This window comes from Peromyscus maniculatus, chromosome 6, assembly GCF_049852395.1.
Source record: "Peromyscus maniculatus bairdii isolate BWxNUB_F1_BW_parent chromosome 6, HU_Pman_BW_mat_3.1, whole genome shotgun sequence".
In the NCBI taxonomy this organism is placed as follows: domain Eukaryota; kingdom Metazoa; phylum Chordata; class Mammalia; order Rodentia; family Cricetidae; genus Peromyscus; species Peromyscus maniculatus.
Genome location: NC_134857.1, coordinates 129,153,092 through 129,178,957, shown reverse-complemented (window position 1 = coordinate 129,178,957; position 25,866 = coordinate 129,153,092). Strand labels below are relative to the sequence as shown.

Here is a 25,866-nt window from a genome sequence, read left to right as displayed (position 1 = left end):
GGCAAGCGCTTTCACCCTCGCCCTATACTGCCAGCTCACGTGTGGTGTCTTCAAGGGAATGATTAATATCAACACCGGTAACTAATATTGCTAGAGGACCCACTACAGGCCAGGCTTCAAGTGAGCACTTTATAAGATTTAACTGAAAATGACTCCAGTCCAAAAGTCTAATTCTCTGTTTCTGGGAATCCAGTTGTCAGAATATGATGGATTAATCCATAGAGACTACAGATCCCCATTTATATTCTATTCTGATGCATAAAAGAATGGGAGGAAGAGGAGAGGGAGAGGGGGAGAGAACCCCATCATACATCCAGATAAGACAAACACAGGCTCACGTGTACATACACTCCGGTATGTTTGGATTCTCAAGTCCGTTTTCTTCATTGCCCTCTCCCTATGAATTTGTTCCCCTAGCTCACTCATTAGACCTTTGCTAAATATCATAAATTGTCAGCAAAGGAGATACTGGACCTGGTTTATAAGCGGAAACTCTGTGCCAAGCTTGATATGTATACTTAGGCATCTATGAAGGGGAAAAAACAATTTTCCCTCATTAAGCACAAGTTTCACCTGACATCCCATAACAAAGGACAGACAAGAGAAAAGCATTCCAATGCTTTTCTACTGCTCATCTGAATTTGAGAAGCAAGAGACAGGAGAAACTGGATCTTCTTCTCTACAGGAAAAACACTGAGACATTGTGGACATTGATAAAAAAATACCCTTTAGATGACTTTTATCTGTTTATGCCCTACGTTTCTGCAGTCTCCTGAGCAGGTGTGATACCTCAGACCCCTTCTGTTGGACCCAGAGTCTGTAAAAGACATGGTTATATATTTTTCTCATCTAGCCCACAGTTCATCTCTGATTGCCCTCTAGTAAAAGATAAACAAGAGAAAAGCATGGCGATGTTATTTACCCACCATTCTCTGTGGCATGGAGCCTTCAGAAATGAAACCTGAAAAACAAAAAACAATGTTCCAAAAGAGTGGATCATCAGGTGGAAATACAACAGGAGAGACAGAGGTGACAAGTGAGGCAGGCTCAGTAGGCAAAGCCAGTACACTCAGGTTTTATTGCCCTCCAGGTATAAGGCAGAATACTTGGAACATGGGGGTCTTTGGATTTTCATTTAGGGGAGCTAGGTCAGAGAAATGCTATATGCCCATGTTTCAGGGGAGAAAGGTGAGAGAACATTTTCGCTTCTGTGGAGATCTCTATTTTCTTCAGCTTACAGTAAACAGTGTGGCAGTGATAAGTGGAGCTCAGTGGCAGAAGGGTTACCCAGTATACACGGCACACTGGCATGTCAACATACTAGATGTAGGGATACCAGGTCCTAAACTCTGATGCCTAGAAGTCCTACTTTTCCACAAATATTTATGAGTCAGCCCATATGTCCCACAAGTGAAAAATATGCACTTTTCAAAGTTTCTTAATAAAGGCTTGGGTTTGCGGGTCATCTGGTCCACTGCTTTCCTCCCAAGAAAGTCCTAGATTAGATTCCTAGGATCACATAAATGGACTAGGAGTGTACACCTATGATCCTAGCATTGAGGAGGCAGAGACAGGAAGAGTCAGAGTCCAAAGTAATTTTGGATGCATAGCATCCCCCAGGTATGAGACTCCATCTCAAAAGAACAACCACCACCACAACAACAACAAAAAAAAGATGGCCAGAGAAATGGCTGAGCTAGTAAAGTACTTGCTGCCAAGCCTGACAGCTTGAGTTCAACCTCTGGATGCCACAGGATAGAAAGAGAGAACTGGTCCCCACAAGTTAGTGTGCAATTAGTGTGCATGCGCGCGCGCGCGCACACACACACACACACAGAGAGAGAGAGAGAGAGAGAGAGAGAGAGAGAGAGAGAGAGAGAGAGAGAGAGAGAGAGAGAGAGAGAGAGAATGGAAAAAAATGTTTCCAAGTAAAATATTTTTTAAAGAAAAAATGAATCTGAATCACCCCATATGGCTCTAAAATTAGACATACTTTCAAAATATCTGTCTATGAATTCTCCATAATGCCTATCCAAAACGGCCTTTGCCATGGTGACCCGTTGCTGTTGGTAGTCAGGCTGGTCTATAAGCTTGTCTTTCCTGTGGTGTCACTTCTCAGTGAATCATCATGAGAAACAATGGGTCATTGTGCTTCACCTGGCACCTGCTGTCACCTTTTTTATTGAGAAGAAACTTGTGCTTTGTAAGTCAGTAAACATTTTCTGTTTTAGGATAAACTGCAAAGAGAATTTCAGAGGTGTCAATAAACCACAAGGTTAGGAAAATGGTATTGGGGCTCAGAAGAGGATATCCCCTAACGGATAGACCTTTCACACACTGAGTACTTTAAAGAGAAAGATGTTCAAAGGCTCTTCGGAGTCCCTCCACGGCCCTTTTCTGTCCTTCTATGTGAAGGCCATCATTCTGTTCTCCTTCCCTCAAGCAATTCACAGAAATCAGAATGCCTCTTCCCCTCAAGGCAGGTCAGAACACTAGAAACAAGCTCTGACCTTCCCCTGCCTTCCTATGTGTGGCCAAAGAGAAATTCCATGACCCACTTCTCTGATTGTACAGGGAGGTTCTGCCCCATACCTGGGAGGAAGGAGTGTGTCACAGAGAGATGAAGAAATATCTGAACAGCCCAAGCTTGCTGGGTTTCCCCTTCTCTGTCCAAGCATCTGATCCTTTTCCTTTGTCTGTTCTCACTCCTTTATGTACTGCTGGTTCCCGGGGACTTGTGTACAGTTTTGTGAGTGGCTGTCCCTACGCCTCGGAAGGGTAACACACCACGACCCTTCTGACAGTCCTCGGGAAGTCTAAGCGTGGAAAGACGTTTCCCTGGATCTTTGAGTCCTGTTTGTGAAGCCCGGTGCCACAGAAACTCCAGCTAAGGGAACCTGTGTTCTTTCCTCTGCTCATTCTATCTTCTGCCACAGGAGTGGGAGCTATGGGCCCCCGGGGCAGAGCCACCTGCTGAGTTCTGTATAATCTGGGAGGAAGGAAAGAGACATATCCTTGCTAAACATCCCACCTTTGTGTTAGGAATGGCTCTGCTCCCGAAAGCATTAATCAGCCAGATTTCTGCATACCCCCAGTTGGTTGCATGTTCTAAGAACCATGGCTCTCCTGCTGCTTGGAAAAAACTGCAGTGAGGAACGTCAAGTGCCAATTCCCTTGGCCGTGCACTGAGCTGGGCTGCTGAGGCTTCATAAATCTGTTCCTCAAAAATAGTGGTTTCATAATTCAAAACACACACACACACACCAATAACCGAAAGAAAACAGTGATTTCCAGGGATGGAAAGATTGTTCAGCAGTTATGAGCACTAGCTGCTCTTCAAGAAGCCTAGATGCAGTTCCCAGCACCAACATGGAGGCTCAAAACCATCTGTAATTTCTGTCGAAAAGAACTGGACACTGTTCTGTACGCCACTGGCCTTAGGCCCAAACATGGTAAACAGACACATATTCAGACCAAACACCCATATACATAAAATAAATAAAGAAAAAAACTAACAATGATTTGTATATAACAAATAATGTAGGCTTTACAGAAACATTTTCTTGATAACAGTAAGATGAAATGAAAAAGGATTACACACTTACACACGTGTATAATTGTAGTAGAAGGAAAGAAGAAGGTGAAGAGAAGATTAAAAAGCACATGGCCTCCTGCCTTCTACTGAACCACAGAGACAGACGAACACATGACCACACACCTCTGGGCAGTAACACCTCCTTGTAGAAAAAAAAAAGCAAGAGGCTGGGAATGTCTCTCAGTTTGGACAAATGCTTGCTTACATATGAAGTCCTGGGTTCAATCCCCAGTGCTGGGTGTGGAGGGTGCACACCTGTAATTCTAGTACTTTGGATATAGAGACAGGAGGGTTAGGAGTTCAAAGTCAGCCTCCAATACAGAGTCGGGTCACCCTAGGCTACAGAAGACCGGTCATGAGAGGCCAAAAGAGAGAGGGGAGGAGAGGGGAAGAAAGGGCGGAGGAATGAAAGAAGACAAAAGAAAAGAAAGGAAGAACGAATGGGAGGGGTGGAGAGAAGCAGAAGTGAGGAGGGCGGGCTGCGAGCCTGAGGAGGGGTGTGAGCACTGTGCTTGGAGTGCAGGAGAGAGCTCCACCAGGGTCCCAGGACACACATTTCCTGTCAGAGGCTGGGATGCAAGTGCTGTCAGGTGGGAAGGGGCCTGGTGAGTTTCAGGAAGTTGCTGCTGCTGAAGACCCCCGAGGACAGTGGCGAGGGAGTCACAGCTCCTCATTCCCGACAAAGCTCTCTTGCTTTCTGAGATGATGGCTTTCCTCCATCAGCCCCCACCGCTCAGGGTGCACATGGCCTCACTTTAAGAAACGACTGAAGATTCCCTTCTTCAGCCTTGCTGGTGGACTGCAATTCTTGTTGTCTTTAAAATAGCCTGACTTGGCAATATAAAATATTCGCAACCTTCTAGTGTTCTCTTTCTTTTCCCAAAATGATTCAAGAAATGCTAAACTCTGTTAAGTGCTGGCTTAAGACATGTACCAAGTGGCCCTCTCCATTCCCAGAATTCTGTAACTGTACCAGCTCCTGTTTGTTTTATCTTTTCAATTTGGGTATTTAATATTTTCCTGGTTCATTCTCGATGTGATAACATTACATTCTAAATCCTCACATTTTAAGTTTGGATTTTTTTTTTTCAGCATGAAAAGGCAGTGGTATTATTTATCCCTGATTCTTTAATGAAATGCTGTGTCCGCGGTTTAGTTACAGGACACTGGCCTCTTCTAAGGTCTTTAACAGAAAAGCACACAAATTAAACTGAGAGGCAGAGAACCCCGGAGCTGGCCCTCTCCTGTCTTCCCCCAACTTCCCTAAAGAGCATGCAGGATAATTTTGTGTTTGTGTCTTAAGGGTAAAGAGGGGGACTGAGAGCTGCTTCCATCCCTTTCAGGGAAAAAAAGAAAACCATATATTTTCAGGGGGATTGACTCCTAGTGGCTGGGATAAGAAAGAAACGCCACTAAGCCTAACCACAGCCTGACGGGATGAAAAGTGAGTCCCGAGCTGCCACTCACCACAGATCCCGCTGATACATGCCAGGAACCGGCTGAAAGCTGGGAAAAGTTTTTTCTGATGGGGCCACAAACATGGGCCCTAGAGAATCTCTCAGTCCCAGGCCAGCCACTCTGACTCAAAGTGCAATGGAGGGGGAAGGGTAGAAGATGGTTAAGGAGGGAATTAACAGCCCCTGATCACTCTCACGGTTGTGATGGGACTGATTTAAAATGCAAGCCACTGTTCTACTGTAAAAACGCAGAGAGAAACGGGGAGGAAACCAGATTTCATTTGGTGATTTTCAATTCTAGGACTGAAGCAGAGCCCAGGAAGATTAACAGCATTTATTTATTATTTGTTTATTTATTTACTTTTCCAAATCCAGAGTGCCTGCTCTGCTTTTCCTCATAGCATAAGTGAATGTGGACTGCTGTATTACTTCTTTGGGCTTCAATGCTAATAAGGCACACTTCCCACAGAATCTGACAGAAAGGATAAATACCTTGCCCTGCTGATGGTTAATTGGTAGTGGCATGTGTCTTTCTTGCACTCTCATGGAGGGAATGTTCTGATCATCAGCACACAATTTGGCTTTCCCCTGCCCCCATTCCTTACAACAGAACAAAACTCTGAGAGAGGGCAGGAGGTCTGAGGCATTGTATTACCCCGCAGCCGGGGCATTCAGTCCTCAGGAGTTATCCCTAATTTCTCTCTACCTCAAGAACGAAATTGTCTCACAGAAAATCATTTAGCCTTGACCACACTTTTCAAAGGGCTATTGCTGATGGGTTTGCCACAGATTGCATCAAGCCATGGAGATGCTAATCTATCGCCTGTTTGAAGCCCCTCTGGGAACCAGAGGTGGGGACCTGCTGCTGAGGGAACATGGCTGTTAGGATTATGGGGACCATTGCTTCTCTGACTGCAAAGTAAACAATAGGGCAATTGTGGGCTTACAGGTCCAGGGGACCAAGAGGCATGCTGCTGAGGAGCTGTGTGTAAAAGCCCCCAGCAAACAATCTTGAGGCTTTCTACTGGAGCTGGATGCTGTCAAGGATTCAGATGAGCCACCCCAATGAGGATGCAGGAAACAAAACAGGATGCTCTTGTTTAAAGGCTGCTTTTTGTAATTATGTTGACTTTCTTATGGAACTCTTGAACGTTTAGAAACTCGGGGGTACCTGAGAAGTACCCTGAGGAGAATAAATAATTGGGATTTTTGTCTTAAGAAAAATGTTAGCTTGTGTTTATACCAAAATTAACTTGCTTGTATCTGTGAATTTGATCGACATAAACCGGACCTGATTTTGTTCCCCTTCTCATCACCCCCCACCTCCACCCACCTACTCACCCAGCCCTATTTTCAATCAGGAGGTCAAGTTGTCTTTGGAATATCATACTTCCTGCTTGGAAAAGGCCCTGGCTTGTATAATAGCCTGACAGGAAAGTTTCAAGACTATCAGGAGTTTCCCGAGGAGAGGGGCACACCTCATCCACAGAGGAGGCTTTTCCTCTGTGCTGAGAGCTGTCCCACTGCTGTGCACAAAAGGTCTTCAGAATGGAAATTGCTAAACTAAATGGTAAATACCCTTGGAACTCTGCCTGCTGAGCTTGCTAGAGGCAGCTTGATCTCCTTCCTTGCTCAGGGAGCCCAACTGGCTGAGGGATGTGCTGGGTGAGGGTATTCAGGGCCATGCATCCATTCACTCTTTTCCCACCCAAATATGCCTGTTAGACAAAGGATGTGACCTATTTGTATGCCAAGAAATTTGATTTTTGTGACAGTTATTTGCCCTCAATTTAAGAAAATTACTTTGTGCTCCTTCCCTTTTATTTAATCAAATGGCAGTCAATTTCCTATTTCACTTGAATAATTCTCATAATTTTACAACACAATGAAAGGATTATAGATTAGTGCGGGTCAATCGCCTTTGTGGTCTCCTTATTTCACTAAGATTCCAATCCACGGGAAAGCCATAGAGAGCATAATACCTTTGGGACAAGGACAGTGCAAGGTCCCATGGTGGAAAAGCACCCTGGCGGGGCACTGGTGGGTCACCAGTGGGATGGGGGACTCACTTTTAACCATTGTGAGTCCATGGAGAAAATGGGCCATGAACTAGCCAGCAGCTTTGTAGTACATTTAAGGATACCTGGGGACACTGACAGGGTATGAATCCAGATTCTACTGTGTGGCTCCTTTATCTGTTCACCATTCTTTCCCTTGGCTTTGCTCATCTGTAAAGAGGACATGGGGCTTGCCCCAGATATCCACTGCACAGCTCAAGCACCGGGAGGTGCAGAGGGCTAGAATTCAACTCCTCTTGCCTCTCACTTTGCTGAGTATGGGCTGGACCCTGTTGGACAGATCACACTGGGTGCATCCCTGCAGTACTGGAGGACTAAGGTACTGATCCTTCTCAGGCTGGACTTGGTCAGGGCTCAGATTGAACCTGGCCTTTATGTGTTGCATGAACTGAAGTTCCCAGAAAGAAGCCACACCCATGTTACAGAGTCTACAAGGCTAACTGATTAAAACTATACTTCTGTGGTTGGGAGGAGTTGGAATGTGGCACATCCAGAATAAGCCTCACATCCCTGTGACTGTCACATGAAAGCCTTAGTATGCATTGGCTTACCATGGTACCAGCTTCTACCAATAGAGAAGCTAAGAATACCATCAGACAACACCTGAAATCTATAAACAGCATTTCCTGCTTTCCTGGAACTCACCTAGCTAATGTTCCCATCAAAGCATTTGTAAAATGGCTTGACTTATGACTTCTATATTTTAGTTTCTAGTTTTTGGCTTTGGGATTTTTTTCAAGACAGAGTTTGTTTGTTTAGCCCTGACTGTCCTGGAACTCACTTTGTAGACCAGGATGGCCTCTAACTAACTGAGATCCACCTGCCTCTGCCTCCAGAGTGCTGGGATCAAAGGCATGTGCCACCACACCCGACTTTATGACTTTCCTTTGTTCTTCAGCTCTAAAACTTCATGAAACCATTTCCATGTTGAGACATGTTATTCACTGTAACCCAAATCCATGTTCACAAGTCATGTCATCTCAAGAATAAAGTCTTACCCTTTTGCAGTGAGAGCTGTGTTTTGTACTAAGTGTTGCTGGAATGTTCTCACAGTGTGGGTTCCTCTTCTCACTTATGACCGAGCACTTAGGTCTTCAAGACCAGGCAGAAGGAGCAGGACGACTTAAAGAGGACTAGATGCCCTGGTGCCTCTGCCCAACCTCTACCCATCAACCTGGTCAATGAGGTCACACACAGGTTGAGGGAGAGCAATTAGCTCCACATCTCACCCAGGGGAGAAAACTGTAGCTCACTGCAGTTAGCTAGTATGAATACAGCAGCACCTACAAAGAGTGTGGTAGAACTAGACAAATTCACCTTTGTGATGAATATAGACCAGTGTTCCACACACATAAACACACTCAATAGAAATTAGCTGGTATCCTCTAGAACATATCTTACTGTTTTTTTCTTCATTGAGTTTCTCACTAGCTTGCCTAAGTCATTGTGTGTGTGTTTGTGTGTGTGATCTGTGTGTGTCCATGTGAACATCTTTATTGGTTTTCCTACTCAGAGAAAAACTTCCCACACATAGAAAAAAAAAATCTTTTCTCCTCCAAGATTAGAAGTCTTCCTGACATAGATTGTAAATATCTGGTGACCTAGTAGTGAGTGAGTTGAATGTATCTCCAGTGAATACAGGGACAAAGGAAATAGACATTTGGGTGTTGGGTTTTGGAAAATGGGACTAAGGGAGGACTATGAGCACATTAAAATTGGGGGAAAAACAGGTGTGGTGTCACACAAGTATATTTTCAGCACTTTGAAATCTGAGGCAGGAGGATAGGAAATTTGGGGGCAGCCTAGACTATCTAACAGGATCCTGTCTCAACAACTCAAAGTCTGGAGACATCATTCAGAGGCCAAATACTTCCCTAGCCTGTACAAGCAAACAAAATCACAAGGATGGAGTCTTCACAGGGAAGATTATTTTGTAATTTTGTTTGTTTGTTGGAGATGAAACCCCAGGTCTTGTGCATGCTAATTAACTGTTCTAGCACTGAGCAATATACCCTTAGCTTTCGTAAGGAGCAGTTCATCTGAAAAGATTCCAGGAAGCACAAAATATGTAAATCAGGCTCACTTTCCCTCCAAAACTAGCACAGTTATGACACATCCTGTTGTAATGGATAGACCCGAGGATCAGACAGGTCTGGGCTCCAGCCCTTCTGTCTGCTTGCTGTATGCTATGTCAGTTTGTAGTAACTTCTCAGAGATGTAAAATCAGATGACCTAAAATACATCATTGGATTCATATGAAAAGTAAATACAGACAACCAAAAATAAAATTAAGAAAATTCCTTGGTACTTAAAATATGTTTATGTTCTTGGTATTTTTAAATATGCTTATCGGCCAGGATAATCAATCCCTCAAAATAATAATAGACATTAATTTAAGGTGAATGATTTATAGATATACTTGTGTGTTTCTCTAAGTTCATGGTGGTCACATTGCATAGAAGCTTTGCCTGTTTCCCTACTTTGGAAAACTCAGATTTTACCTATTCATCTATCTATGTATCTATGTATCTATGTATCTATCTATCTATCTATCTTTTAACATTGCAGCTCACTGGGGGGGGGCGGGAGTACTGGCTTGGTCTAATACTCAGAACCACCAAAAAATGAAAAGGATGGATTTCTTACATATCTGTGAAATCTGAGGGGAAAATGATGAACAAAACTTGTAAAAAATGTATCCGTCTTCCAAAATACTACTGAGGAAATTTTTTGACATGAATTTTATTTCACTTATGCTTTTGGTTAGAGAACTCTCTCTCTCTCTCTCTCTCTCTCTCTCTCTCTCTCTCTCTCTCTCTCTCTCTCTCTCTCTCTCCTGTTTTTCACAAACTCCTTTGACAATTTAAGACATTAAAAAATTTGAAAACAGTATTGTTCTAACTCCACATTCAGTGTGTGAGTGCATTGACCCACTAGCTGACCTTTTTCTCCATCTGTCCTTGACTCAGGGATTGAAAGCAAATACTGAATAAGATCTAAAACCATGTTAAAAATAAATGTTTATACTTATCAGGAGAAATTGTGACATCAAGGGAAGTAAGTGTCATATTGAGAAAGGGACTTCCTGTAACTCAAGGGAAATCCCCAGCCTTGGGGAGGGTACACAGAGTGGAAATCACTTATTAACAGCTGCTATACAAGACTTCAGGAAATTCAAAGCACGCAGACATTTGGGGGAATTCTTTTTTCAGTGCTGGGCCTTGAACCCAGGGCTGCAGAGGTTCTGGATAAGTGTTCTATCACTGAGTTGCATTCCCAGATCCACAGTGGAAAATTGTAAAGAATATACACTACTTTTTATTATTGTTGTTTAAGTTCTTGGTATTTTAAATTATGGTTATTGGCCAAGATAATCAGTCCCTCAAAATAATAAGGACACAGAATTCAAGGTGAATGACAGATATACATACATGTGTGTTTCTATAAATTCATGGTGGGCACACTTTTTTTGCATTACAGCTCAGTGTGGGGTGGTGTGTGTGTGTGTGTGTGTGTGTGTGTGTGTGTGTGTGTACTGGCTTATAGCAACACTCAAAATCACCAAAAAAAAAAAAAAATGAAGTATTTCTTACATAGCTGTGGAATCTAGGTAGGATGAAAGCTAGAAGAGAAAGGATATTTCACTGGAGAATTATCCTCAGAAGACTATCCAGCATGGATGTCACATATTGCTGGCTGGTAGATAGTACTACATGCATTCAATACTCCAATAAGCAAACCAGCAGGCAAAGCTCAGGCCTCCGATCTGAAGGAGAATGTAACTCCAGTAGTCATGCTGAGCATAGTAAAATTGTATTGATCTGTTTTGGGGGGTGACTTACAAAGACAGGCCCAGAGATAATTTGACATGAGAAGATAGAACACTGAAATTGCAGATATTTAATGTAACTGACAGATAAAGGACAATTGAGTTTTCTTTCCTTTTTACTTTTGAACAGGTTTATCTCACTGTTTTGTTCATTACCACAATGTCCAGTTTTGTAACTCAGTGTAGCCACACATACCGACATCACCTGTAATCCTTTGCCATTAAGTAAACAGGTTCCATCTAGTCTAGCATTGTCCAGAAATACATGCTGGACTTACTTGTAGACACAAAGTAAGAATCAGAGACCAAGATAAAATGACGAAAATTCACTGGGCATTTCTAGATGCCCAGATCATTTCTTAATGATTCATACATTAAGAACATCAAGAGGCCAGAGTCTAGGCTCCTCAGTGAACCTATGAAAAGAAAGGTAATTCTGGTTATTCACTGCTAGAATCGGATTAGATCAAATTGCTTGAGGAAGAGCCCCTTTAGCAGACATCGGAATCCATGAAATAACTACCCTTCCTGTATTGAAGAGCTAATGAAAGTAACTTTCAGTGTTTAGATCCCCTGCCCTAGCACCGTTTTCTAAGATCAGCTATGATCAGTGTCCCTAAACACTTGCCTCATCTCCTAGTCATGAGAATTGATGCCATAAACTTGGATTACAGCTCCTTTGATTTATCTAAGACAAAGGCCGTTTAAGGTAATGCCAATGTCCAGTATAGTATTATTTTATTTATTTTTAACTTAAAAAATGATTCATTCATTTTTATTTCATATACATTGGTGTTTTGCCTGCACGTATGCCTGTGTGAGGGTGTCAAATCCTCTGGAACTGGATTTACAGACAGTTGTGGGCTGCCATGTATGTGCTGATTATTGAACCCAGATTCTCTGGAAGAGCAGCCAGTGCTCTTAACCACTAAGCCATCTCTCCAGCCCCCAGTCTGTTAGTTATGCTCATAAACAAAATATAGGTGCCTCCCTTAAGCTCATTCATTATATGATTTGGTAGAGATGAAAGGGTATCCCCTGGAATTACACCGGTATCAACAGGAGAATTCTACTGTTTTTAGCCCCCTTAAGAGGGAAAATTCTGCTCCTGGGGAAATTGTTGAGCTGGTAAAGTACTTGTCTCACAACTATGAAGACTTGAATTCAAATCACCAGAAAACATGTAAAAACCAGATGCCTCGTATCTCTAATCCCAGGGCCCCTGCAATGAGATTGAAGGCTAAAACAGAAGAAACTCTCAGGCCAGACAGCCTGTCCCATGAAGGGTCAAAACCAGAGACCTTGTTTAAAACAAGGTAGATGGTAAAGGCTGACACTTGAAGTTATTATGTGACCTCTACACCCATACTGTAGCCTTCCCACACCTCAGTTCACACACACACACACACACACACACACACACACACACACACACACACAGAGAGAGAGAGAGAGGGGGGGGGGAGAGAGAGAGAGAGGGAGGGAGGGAAGGAGAGAGAGAGAGAGAGAGAGAGAGAGAGAGAGAGATTGGGAAAATTATTTTACACTAAGTAGACAATTGCTTTACTTTGTAAAATTCACATATCCTCAGTAGTGTGCCTATTTGGGCAGATTAGATGAACAGCTCTTGTGTTTTCATCCAAGGGAAAGAAAAGGGGGGGTATATCCAAAGTCATCTGGCTAATTAGAGGAGGTGGGAGACGAAGTTGCTTCCATTAAGTTCCTCTGGAACAGTTGCAAGATCCACAAAATCTGTTTTTAGCTCAGACATTCATCGTGTTGGATGTGTGATGTGTTTTCAATTTAATGATAATTGCCCTTTCCATTTCTTTGATAATTGCCCTCTCTATTATCATTTATGGAGATTCAAATTATAAATCAAGACAAGACAGCCAGAAAAATATTATGATTGTCCCTTCTGAGGCCATCTCAAACTCAAGTAACACTGCCAGAGCCGGAGAATTCAGTTACCTTCATTTGCATGTTTGTGATCATTTTATTTTCGGGTCCACTGGTTTTTCCTAAAGAGGAGGTTACATGACAACAATGGAGCTGAATGATAATGTAGACAGAGGCTATCAACTTAGCTGTGATCCAAGTGATAAGCTTGTATCTGGAATGAGAATCCTGCCCTCCTGATGGGCCACAAGAAGAGGGAGGAGCAAGCCACATGGTTCCTGCAAGTCACTCGTGTCCGTATGGAAGGCACTTCACAGCCGTCCTCCCTCACCAGCTTCTACTCTTGGCCTGATATTTGGAGGAAAATATCTTTGCATCCTTCTTATTCAAAACGAACCTTTATCAACATGGTGAGATATGTGGAAAGACATGAGGAAGCTTTGATCTAAAATTTCAGGAACCTTCTCCCAAAACAAACACAAGGAACTAAAAATGTATGCCCAAGAGTGGCTTGATAAAGGGATCCTGGCACTAGTCAAAATCATTCGATTTTCAGGATTTTGGAAAGTGCTCTGTTTTCTGGAGACACATTATTAAAACTCAAATTACACAAATTTAGAATAGAGGTTTACACTAGAAACACACAAAATAGATATATAGAGCTAGTCATTTCTAATTGTTATGGTGCAATTTATTATTTTCTATCTGTGATTTTTTTCAAAGTCAAGATGGAACTCATACTTGAGCCTTCTTAAAGTATTGCTGTCTCTGTGTTGTGAATACCATTGAGAATGATATGCATCATGTCTTCCCACATCTACTGTGATATCATATTTGAACCTAACATGGTAAATATCCATAAATAATACTAATAGGGTGTGGTGAATTCAATGGGAATGCCCTCCATAAGCTCATATATTTGCATGTTTGGTCTCTAGTTGGTGAAACGGTTTTGGAGAAATTAGTAGGTTTAACCTTGTTGGAGAAGATGTGTCACTGGGATCAGGCTTTGAAGTTTCAAAAGCCAATGCCATTCCCACTTAGCTCTCTCTGTCTCATGCTTATGGATCAAGATGTGAACTCTCAGCTGCCATTCCAGCATCCTGCCTGTCTACCTACTGCTGTGGTCCCTACTATGAAAGTCACTGACTCTTACCCTCTGGAACTGTGAGTCCTAAATTAAATGCTTTCTTTTATAAGTTGCCTTGGTCATGGTGTCTTATCATAGGAATAGAAAAGTCACTAAGACATGGGGTATTCATAACACTTGTATTGGTTAATTTAAATGTCAACTTGCCACAACCTAAAATTATCTCAGTATGGAGTCCCAGTTGTGGGATTTGGACTTAATCTAGGCTTTAGCAATTTTTGGTATGGGTGGTATTCTAATTTCATTTCTGTTGCTGTGTTAAAACACTCTGACCAAAAGCAGCTTAAGGGAGAAAATATTTTATGCAGCTGGCAGGCAGGCTCATGCTTGCTTGGAACTGCTTAGGGGATGACTCTGCCCACAGTGGTCTGAGCTCTCCTATATCAATTAACAATCAGGACAATCCTCTACAGACATGTCCACAGGCCAATTATTTTCTAGACAATCCCTAGATTTTTATAGTATAGTTGTGGTACACTATTGACATGCCATACTGTTGTTATTCAGAATAATGCTACATTTTAAATTCTGCTGAAATTATTGGTTGAATTAGTTGTTGACTAAATTCATTTTCTAGTCTTGCTCTGATCTATAGACTACAGACATTTCATGTGCTGAAATTGGATTTCTGGCCCGTTCTCTTCCTGCTCAAATATCATCCCTGTTCCCAACTGATTGTTTACTGGTTAATGTCCCCATCCTAGAGCCAAGCTTCCAATTAAGAGGACAAACTTCCTTCTATGAACACTCCAGTCAGCTCAGAATACTCAAAGAGTTGTTTTAATTAAAAAATGACAATGTTAGTGGTGATAGAAAAAGCTTCCTCAGAATGTGTCATGTAATATAATAGAGTGGAATTGGCCCACCTCAATAACTCGACCTGCTCCTCAAGGGCAGGTACAGACAGGTAGGAGGTCACCACCACAGTCCAGGTAGGAGAACAAGGGGAATTGATGAACACATTAAAGGCAAAGGAGTTTGCTCCAAACTTCGGGAGTTAAACATGTCTTTATTTGGATATTAGATAACCTGAAGCACCCACCCACCCATTTTTAAAAAGGCTTTTCCTGCCAGATAGTCAAGGCACACACCTTTAATCCCAGCATTCTGGAGGCAGAGGCAGATGGATCCCTGAGTTCAAGGCCAGGGTGGCCTACATAGTGAGTTCCAGGACAGCTGGGGCTACACAGAGAAACCTCATCTCAGAAAACAACAAAACCTCATCTTTTCCTTTCCTCCAGAATGCACCTTCCCTCTGACCTGACACTGTGTTAATTCTTGAGCTTTTTGTGTGAATTGTGTACTCTTCTCTATGTTTCCTGGTAATTATGCTCATTGCATTTGCATTTGGCAGAGAAAATGTTGCTTTCGTGTTACTGGGAACTTACTGTTTCTTGAATCTTGTTGAAACCTTCTTCCCTACATCATAGCTTAAAGGATATTGTTTCTTGCTAGAGTGTTAGAGTCTTGGTCTTACATTTGCAAATGCAGAAGTGGTTACCTGGATTAGACTTAATGTATTAAAATGGTATCTATTGTTTGGAACTTGGAAATTTTTTAAGAGGAAGTAATTTCAAAATTTGAAGAAAGTAGGAGCCAGTTGCAGTGGCATGTACCTGTAATATCATCTATTTGGGAGGTTGAGGCAGGGGAATTACTGAATTTGGGAGTTTGTGGTCAAACTCATTGAAAAAGTAGGAATTTGGGGGAAAATCCTAAAGAACAATTCTCTTCAAAAGCATTAATTCCATTTTATTTTATTTTATTAACTATTGTTATATGTACAGGCATGTAATGCATCTACTATTGAGCTCACTCTGTAACTCAGTTTATGACCTTGACCTTCTGATACAATTGATTCCATCTTCCAAGTGCTAAGATTATAGGCATGCAGCAATATGCTTCATTTTATGCTGAGCTGAAGATAAGGATTGAACTCATGACCTTGTGCGTGCTAGTCAAGCACGCTACAAGCGGTTACATCCCTAAGCCCCCACTTACCCACCATTTGAAGGTCAGACCCTCTAACCTCATTCAGCTACCCTTTCTATCTTGTGTTCAAATCCCGAAAGTTCTGATTTAACTCTGCCAGTTCATGTCAGACTTATCATGTGTTTATTGAAACCTCAAACTTTCTGGTCTCCAAAATTTCACTTTCTTATTCCCTCTCAATTAATTTTCACCTGAAACAAAGAATAAGAGATGTATAAACTTACCATCATGGTAAACTCAATAAAGAACCTCAAATTATAGAAATGAGGAAGATAGGGCTATAGCTGACTGGTAGGAAATCTGCTTAGCAAGTGTGATGTCCTGGAATAATTCCTTGGCACCACAGATATTAAAATAAAATACACAAAAGGTTAGCCCATCTTAGAAACCTGCACTTTAGAAAACTGCTAGGGGAGTCTTTTTATTAGAAAGTAGATTCTCATGCAGCATCTTGATTAACCTCATTTCTGTCTCAGGCCAGAAATGCTGCTTCATTTTCTGCTACAGGTTTGAGATTCACTTGATAGAAAATCCATCCATCTACACATTGCTTAATTAGGAATGAATTTTAAGTATTCAGAACCTACACATGATACTTTGGCTCTCAGAGACAGAAAAGAGCAGGAGAGCCATAATTAGCTAGCAGGCTGCCATCCCAGAGCTTTAAGCAAGGTAAACAACTTACTTTACCTTCTCCCTCCCAAGTTAGCAAGTTACCACTGACAAGGTAATTCAGACTAGAATAAGAGTGTGCAAAGCTGACAGAAAGACATTCCTTGGTGACCAGTTAACCACTGACACCTCAACCAACCAGCTCCTAAAGGTGCATGCCATTAAGAGGTAATGTATTCCTTTTATAGGAAAGTGCACACCTTTAGTCTCAACATTTTAGCATCTGAGGCAGTGAGAATCAGGTGTTTGTGGCCAGCTTGCTACATAAGGAGACCTTGTCTCAAAATACAAAAAGGGAAAGGCAGCTTGAATATTCATTTGCTGCACAGGTGAGGGGCTGTGATGATCCTCCTCTTATGCAGCTCTACTTCCCATGAGTGTACAGTGGTTAAGAAAAAGTTGAAGTTGAAAGAAACACGAAGGAGCTACTGCAGGAAAAGATCAACTACTGCTTCGGAAACTATCTCCCCTTTCTCCCACTGGTGGGGCGGCACTGGCTTCCCTTTGGGAATTCCATGGAGTCATTTTAAATCTTGGCCATTAGCAGCTGACAACACACCCAGACAAGTGAGCCTTGCCTTACGCTTTGGAAAGAGTGGTCTACACCTAGGGGAGTCGGTGATCCTCAACACCAGTAAAATTAGTAAATAAAATCTGTGTGTTATCTGTGTGTTTTTAAAGAATTGCCACTTTGGATCCAAGGGATAGAATTGGTTCAGAGGAGAGAAACTTCCCCAATGCATTAACTATTTCTTGAGTTCCAGTTGACTTTCACATGCGTAAATATAGCTCCTGTTTCTGGCATATCCATCTTCTACTCCCTGCACTTGGAGATTGGCTTTTTGATTCACCCTCCCACCTGTGTTTGCCAGAGGAGCAGATGCCCAGATTCTCGGGGTCAGAGTTGGACCCTGGTCCTCCTGTCACTCTGCAGAAAGAGAGGGCTTTTGGAGCATGACGTCAGCTTTCTGATGTCTGCCTTGTATTTGTATGTTTAAAGTGAGCAGGTGGTATCAATGGCTGCCTAATGACTAAGATAAGAGAGAAATTGATCTTCTGATTAACCTGTCTCTCCAGGTGGGTGGCAGCAGGCTCCTCCCTCCTGGGTTTGGTTACGTTGTTCATTTCCAGGAATGGTTTGTAGCCTTTGCTCTCTTCATTTAACTGATTCTTCAAAAACCAGAGGCAAGCACGGGGGTTCTGCTACCTGGTGTTCCTCCGTGTGAGTGGCTGCCTTCATCTCCAGACTCCGAAGCCAGCGCTTTAGCTGACACTTAATGTGCAGACTAAAGTACTTTCAATTCTCTTGATCTTTTCATGCCGAATTTGAACTGTTGGATGTTTTGTTTTTGTTCTAGGTTGACAGGCCATTTCCTCTAAACTCCACAACTCATTCTGATGACTATGGAGCCTACATAGTTTCTAATGATAAACGATGAATTTCAAAGTAAGTCACATTATGGTTTTAGCTACCTTGTGAATTCAAACATAGTATACAAGTGTGGTGCTTTGCCTGTGGGTGGTTTTCTAAGTCATGATGTTCAATAAGCCTTTATTTCAGGATAAAATTATGGTCCTGGGTAGAGATGAAAACGTGAGTCACTGGATGTGTGGCTTCCTGTTGGTTGCTGTCTGTTTCTGCCAGCTGGCTGCCTACCTATGCTGGTGTTGTACAAAAGGATTCTTTCGATGGTAGCACACTCTTGTCTTGGAATGTGAGTGGGCATCACAAATCACAGTTAAGGAGAGATGAATTAGAATTGCATGAAGCAAGAAGCCAGGAGAATGCATTCTTTTGTAGAGGCATAAAATGCCCCAGTTGGGCTTCTTCTGCAAGGATGCTGGTTAAAGTAGGATGGGATGAAGGCTTTTATAAAGGATGCTGGTTGATAAAGTGAGGTGGAATGAAGTCCTTTGTAAAAGAAGGTTTCATGCATTTAACTCACTGTTCATCACTGCCTGTTGTTTTCCTGGTTGAGAGTAATTCCTAGAAGCTACCATTCTCCCAGACAGTCTTTGGCTCTACCTATAACAACTAAAATGTCTATGCTTCGACACCAATCTGAATTTAAAAATGTGTTATTTTAATACCAAATGGTGGTTCTACCATGATCTAGTTACATAACCATGGGCTTCAGATTTCTTCTCTACAAAGTGAGAGAACAGTAGACATTCTGACAAGTTATGGAAGAACACAATCAAGCCAGTCGATTGAGAACACTTGAAATGTTGCTGGTGCAGAGCAAGCATAAAATTTTACTGATTAGTTGTAGTGCTTTCATTGTCTTTCAACTCCTTTAGGCGGAAAACTTGGTTATTATCAGTATTACTATTATTGATGGTTGTGGATATCATGATTAATAGAACAAATTTTTGTAGTGGTGTGGGTGATGTTACTGGGATATAACCCAGTGCCCCCCCCTCCCCAAAACAGGCTAAACTCTCTCTAACCCTGCGGGAATTATTAAAGAAATCAAACTCCCAAATCCCTCTCTCCTTTAAGGAGTTACAACATGTTTTCATGGAATGCCAGGAAGGAAAATAATTGGCATTCCATTGCCTCTGAATGTGTGCTGGCGAGCCCTAAGGTGACAGGAGGTATCAAGTGATCTGAAAGTGGGGTGCGTTCCTGCCAGCACACAGTGTAGTGGGAGAAGCAATTAGAAGGCTCGTTGCCATCTTGGAAACATGCAAACATCAATTGGCATAGCATTTCAGGAAGCTGAATGAAAGGAAGACTGCAAAACAAAAAGCCTTTCATGGGGGTGAAGGCAGAGCTTCCAAATCACAGCGATGATTATGACCACCATTAGAGTTTAATGAGCCCGTGGACAGCTAATGACTTCATCTCTCCAGTGGATGTGCCAATGGCCCTTGTTTCCATGCGCACTCCCCTTCTCTTCCGAGGAGCAAAATCGTGATGCTATTAGGCCAGGCAAGAGCAAGTCGTTGCTTAATTCCACCATATTGCTTTCCTGAAGGGACTGACAGTAACACACCAGAGAAAAGAATACAGGGGCACCATGTTTAGAATCCTAGACCACCATCAGGGTTCAGTGAAAAAATTGTCAGTCAACTACTTTAGGACCTACAGTCCTCATCTCTAAAATGTCCTTGGTCACTGTCATGCTTATGATCAAACAGTGATGAATCACATCCTATTTCCAAAAATGATATTAAAGATAGCACATGCCATTGACATGCTTATATATGTAGAAATACCATTTATTTTACTTGGAGTGTATTACAAATGCTATCTTTATTTTAGACATATTTTCATTAGTAATCTAATATAGGATATGATATTTTAAGTTTAAATAACTGGTCTACTAAGCTATCAAAAACTAATAATTATAATAAGATCTAAATGGATATCAGAATCATCTTAGTTAACCCATACAACTATAACTTTTATATGTGAGTATGGCCCTAGGGTTTTAATTCAGGCTGCATATATGGAAAATATACCCTCTGACACTGAGCTATACCCAGTCTGATACTCTGATCATATCTATAATGGATACTATTAGCTAATATTAATGTTCATTGTCAAAGGCAAAAGGCAAAATTGCCAAAATAGAAATAGTGGTTACAAGTCTTACTAATAAGTTGTTGGGAGAAAATGTTTTTTTCATAAAAATAAAAGATATTCCTCTCCTTTGTGATTCTGAGATACTTCTTTCATTGTTTTATTTAAAAATATAAGCCAGCATGTACAATGCCCTAAAAGAATAGAATACATTGAAAGCAATACAACTGTGTAGAATATAATATTAGCTATTAAGACAATGCTTTTGGTGTAATTCTTTAGAAATTCTAAATTCTACAGCAAAGTAGTCAAGCATCATTTTCCAATCTAATTCTATCAGTAAACTGATCACCATGGTAACATAAAGGGCAGTGATGGATGTCTGTTCAGTTGAGGGAGCAGGTTGGGCTCTAGTCCCGAATTGTCAGTGGTACTTTCTGGTGATTTAGAGTAATTAGCATTTATCTGGCTAAGATCTTTGATATAATTTTAAGAAATGGTAAAAAGAACCTCAAAATTGAAGGGTGATATTTAGGGAGAAACCCCTAAGCAACAAAAAGATTTAGCAGACTGTAACATGTAGTGGGTCCTAAGTCTGCTGCCTTTGGTTCTTTAGACAGCAAGAGTAGAAGATAGTTTTCAAATGGATCCTTCGTGTCTTGGCTTCTTTTTCCATCATTGTGACAAAGTATCCTGACACAGCAGCCTAAGGGAGAAAGGATTTCTTTGCACTCGCTTGTAGTCCCAGGTTGCAGCCCATCGTGGCAAGAAGCAGCAGGAACTTGAGGGGGGTGGCTACATCGCATCAGTAGTCAAGAGGCGGAGTAGGATGAATGCCTGCACTCAGGACACTTTCTCCTTTTTTGTGTAGTCCAAATCCCACCCCAAGGTTTGGTGCTACCCACAGTGGGCAGGCCCTCTTGCATCAATTAAACCAGTGAAAATATTCCCCCACAAATGTGCCTAGCACTCCATCTCCCGGGAGACTCTAGATCTCATTAAGCTGACAGTTGAGATTAACCACCACACTCCAACAAAAACATGTAAACTAAATCTAATTTTTTTGGTTTCAAACAGAGATCTCTGTGGTTTCTTTATACAAATAAAGTCAGCATATAAAAATATTCACATGCCAGACAAAAAGAATGTGCATGTTCAGCTACAGTAATACATTATTTTATGAAATCTGTGATTTTTAATGAACAGAGTTTGGACGGATTATACTTTGCTGGAATAAACCGTAAGAGAGATCATGCTTGCATATGCATGCCGTGAGCTGTCTTATCACTGAAAGCCAAGTGGAGGAGATGACTGAGCTGGGCAACTCACTGTGGAGCTAAAGGAATCCCAGCCAGGAGTCTTTGACCCCACAGACAAGGAAAAGGCCTAAAAGACATCCATGAAAATTCCCAGCTTAGTGGGAATCAGTGGCTCCTCTCAGGGTCAACAATGCCGATTCTAAGATGAAGAGGGGAAATCCCTTACCCAGACAGGCACCTCCACTGCTGGCTTTTCAGTTACACATTGGTCCTGTGAACAAAAACTGCTTATTATAGTTTGAATATGAAATGTTCCTTATAGATTCATGTGTTTAAATATTTGAGCCCCAGCTGGTCTTCTGTTCTGGGAAGCTGCCAAACCTTAGGAAGTGATATTTCACTGGCAGACACAGACTACAAGGGCTGGGGTCAGTGAGCTCCCCTCCAGGTCCAGCTCTCTGCTCTTTACATGGGCAAGATGTGACACATTGCCTATTGAGCCTCTATGGCCACCTGGATTTCCTCAGCATTATTGACTGTGTCCCTTCAATCGTGAGGCCAAATCAACCCTCCTCTCTTAAGGTGCTCCTTTCAAGATGCTCCCTGTACTTGACCACAGGAATAAGAAACGCAAGGAGGACTTAGGGAGTACCTATCAGCCACCGGTGTCCTTCCTGAGGGCTCTTTCCTTCACCATCCCTTTTGTCCCAGCAGGCTGCTTTCTATTAGCTTCTGGCATGCCCTCCCCCAAAGACACCCTGTTAATAAAGCCAGTAGCCTTAATGATGTTGAGCCTTTTGTGCCTTGCTTTGTGAATTAACTCTTTACCATCTAAGGGGGAGTTTTTCTGCTTGCATTAGGGAGGATGAGATTATTCTCATGTCAATAATACAAAACTAGACCCAGACAAAGAAAACTAAAAATTTTCTTTTCATGTTAAAATTTTAAGTTGCATGCATTATCAAATTACAGTGTAGGAATGACAGCTGCCCTTGCTCTAACTCCTGAGTTGTGACTTGAAAGTAGAACTCAGTCAGGAACACCTGATGATGCTCATGCCTTGGTTGTCTAAGGACTTGGGAAGCTGAGGATGGAGTGCATGCAACTGAGGCCAGCGTGGGCTGTTCAGGGAAATCTAGGACAGCCTGGGCTATAGAATGAATGAGACCTTTTTCAAAACAATACAAACAACAGCAGTAGTCAAAGTACCTCCCCCCAAACAAAACACAAACAAAAAGTCTACCTCATAGTGGAAGAGAAGATAAACAGTTGTTTCTAGAAAACAGGAAGAGTGAAGGAGGAGGTGGCATTGTTATAAGAACAGAAAAACTTGGAGAAATTGGAATTCATTTTAGTACTTTATAACATGGTGGAATGAGCTGTTGGCTATGACAATCTGGGGTAAATTTCAAGGTAATTAAAACAGTATGAAAGTTCCAAACACAGAACTTATTACCACTTGAGGAGAGGGAGGTGCCTACTGCCATTCCATGATAACTCAGTGCTGAATACATGTATGGAGTTACCATGTTGTCCCCTAAAATATATAGATATTGGCTTTCTTGATGATTTGTATTTCTGTGTGTTCATGTGTGAGTATGTCTGTATTTGTGTATATGTTCATGTGAGTGAGGCTAGAAGATGGTATTGGATTCCTTAGAGCTGGAGGCCCAAGCCATTTTAAGTGCCCTCATGTGTACTGGGAACTTAACTGGGGTTCTCTGAAAGAACAGCAAACTTTCTCTTAACCCTAGAGCCATTTCTCCAGGCCGAGCATATTATATCTTAATAAAGAGAAGACAGGTGGAGATAAAATTCATTGTATAGTATCTTCGCTTATATTCATAAGGCTCTGATTTCTACCACCAGTGCTGAAAATGGATGGATGGATGGATGGATGGATGGATGGATGGATGGATGGATGGATGGATGGATGGATAGAAAGCCAGTGAGATGCTGAGTGAAGAAAAGAGCTTGCTGCCAAGCTTGCCAACTTGAGCTAAGTCCCAAGGAGACACACAGTGGAAGAATGAACTCCCAAATGAAAGCTGTCCCCTGACCTCCACACATGTGCATACACACAGAGGCACACGATAACAAACACACTAAATAAATAAATATGTTTAAAGAACAACTTTTACAAAATTAAACTGATTTTCTGATGACAATCATATTGCTTATTTACCATGGTGAGTTTGTTTTGGACCCACCACTATGGTGTGTTCTAATTCATATACACTTCATTTGATTCTCAAAAAACATACCTTAGAAATAATATACGGTACTCAGCTTAAATGAAGTTCAAAAAGTTTAATTTGATCAAACATAGAAACCAAATAGAATAGTAGAGCTAGGATTTGAACCCAAGTCTATTGGAGAAATTATTTTAGCCACTCCACGTAGTTAAAAGGATAGTTATTTAATGGCGTAACTCACAAATTAAGTAATAGGTAGGTCACAGGGTCTAGGGAAGGTGTAACGCAGTCCAGCGGTGTTCTCCGGAGCTCTGCACAGTCCACCTTCACCGTTCAGCATCCCAGCACAAAGAGTGCAGAGAAAGAGCGCTGGCCCATCCAGCTCTTGGGTCTCCAGGCGCCTCCCCTGGCCCTGCCTCGTAGGCATGACAGTTGCCAGAGTCTCAATGGGGGTTGGAACTTCCAGATCCAAGCTGGAATGGCTACCCACTACACAAGTCTCTCTGTGGCCCAAGGCCAGGCTCTCTCCGTCATGCATGGTTTTTTCAGTCTCTCCAACTTGCCTCATTGTCCTGCCTTCTCTTCATACTCAGGTACCAGATGACTGGGCTGACAGTTTTATTGCATGCATGTACATTAACATCAACCAATACTTACTGTTCTATCCCATGAAGTCAATGAACATTTTGCAAGCAGATGGGCTACAGATTCAGAAAAATCAATGACTATTTGAGTGAGCAAGTGAATTAGGGAGAGTAAAATCAGGCTATGTGCTTTCTCTTGGAGGCGAAGTCAACGCTACGGTGGTAATGAAACAGACCCAATACGATGACTTAAGGCAGGAACACAGGCGTCTATCTGACCAGGAGTCAGAGTGCTGTTTTCATTCCATAAACTGATTTCCCAATGGATTTGAATAATTTCAGCATTGAGAAGACAAAATCCTGTTTGCGGTTCTTTGTTGTATAGTTCAAAGCCAGTTTCCCTCCAAATCATTTTTTCATTTACCTCCCTCTCAGCTCATTTTGCCAGTTTGCATATTTTTTGTGCTGTTACACACAAGTGCCTCTTCTTGCTGAGGAGTGTCCATTGGTCTTGCAGTTTCCCCGTGTCTATCAAATCTTCCTTGTGCTAAGCCTTCCTAATCTGGAGCCCTGACTTTTGTTCGAAGCCTTCTCAATTAATTGGGCATAAAATACCTTTGCACTTCTATGGGAATCACCTTCTCCTCTAGCTTAAGGCCTCACCAGTGGTAAAATGGATTCATTTTGTATCTGCGGACATTTTAGTGGTGAGATTCATACTTTCCATTGATTTCCTATTGTTTTAAATTTTCTGACAGTAATGGAAATACTACTGCAAAGAATTTGCAAATATCCAAATATACAAGAAAAAAATGTGAAGACTATCGTTTTTGTCGACATGCAACAAAAGTATTTTTAACCTTCTGCTGTATTTCTTTCTAGTCTTTTTCTCAATTCACCCTGTCTTAATTTGCTTTAACCAGCAGGCTGTGGCTGAGGTTGTATGTCATCATGTCAGCAGCAGAGCTCATGCCTAGTGTGTGCAAGGCCTTCGGTTCAAACTCAGAACTGCAAATATACGTGATATATATACACGTACATATATGACACATATATGATAAATGTATCTTTGAATCCTGCTTTCTCTCTCCTAAAATTAGACTGTCTAAGATTTGCTTTCACCCAGTTTATAGGCGCCAAGTAGACAGAAGGAGCTTTGGCTGTTAAAGGGCCTGGTACAGCCTTGACTTTTAGATGTCTTCAAGTGTTCAGAGTTCTAAGTTTGTTTAAAAAAATACAACTTCATAGAGCCAACTGTATAATTCCTGGGTAATTCTCTTTGCCTCCACCATGTGTTAGTTCCATAATCATTTAAAACAGTTCCTTATTACATAGAAACTAAGAATATATTAATATTGGCTTATATAATACATAATAAAATAATATATCTCTATTTTTAATTTCCAGATTTAGTTACAGTGTTTTTTAAGTGTCTTTTATGCTTTATGGAATATGATAAATGCCCTCTGTGAGTTCCACCCACATTAGCTATATGAAAGATATGATTTTCTGGTTCACCTCCTGCTTTTCAGCTAGCTAGCTTGCTTCCCTTGCCAGTTTTGTCTGTTCAGACTTCATCAGTTTTTAATCTTGTGAACATACTCTGTCTGAGAACTTACCTTTCTCT

At 41.6% G+C, this 25,866-nt stretch overlaps 1 protein-coding gene across 1 annotated transcript in view; it reads left to right on the top strand.

Moving 5' to 3' along the window:
• Positions 1-25,866, top strand: part of Adgrl2 (adhesion G protein-coupled receptor L2) — a 647,549-nt gene that overhangs the window by 118,126 nt on the left and 503,557 nt on the right. Inside the window, exon 2 of the mRNA XM_076575175.1 lies at positions 18,031-18,119. The gene's annotated coding sequence lies outside the window, so the exon portion shown is untranslated. The remainder of the gene's footprint in view (positions 1-18,030; positions 18,120-25,866) is intronic.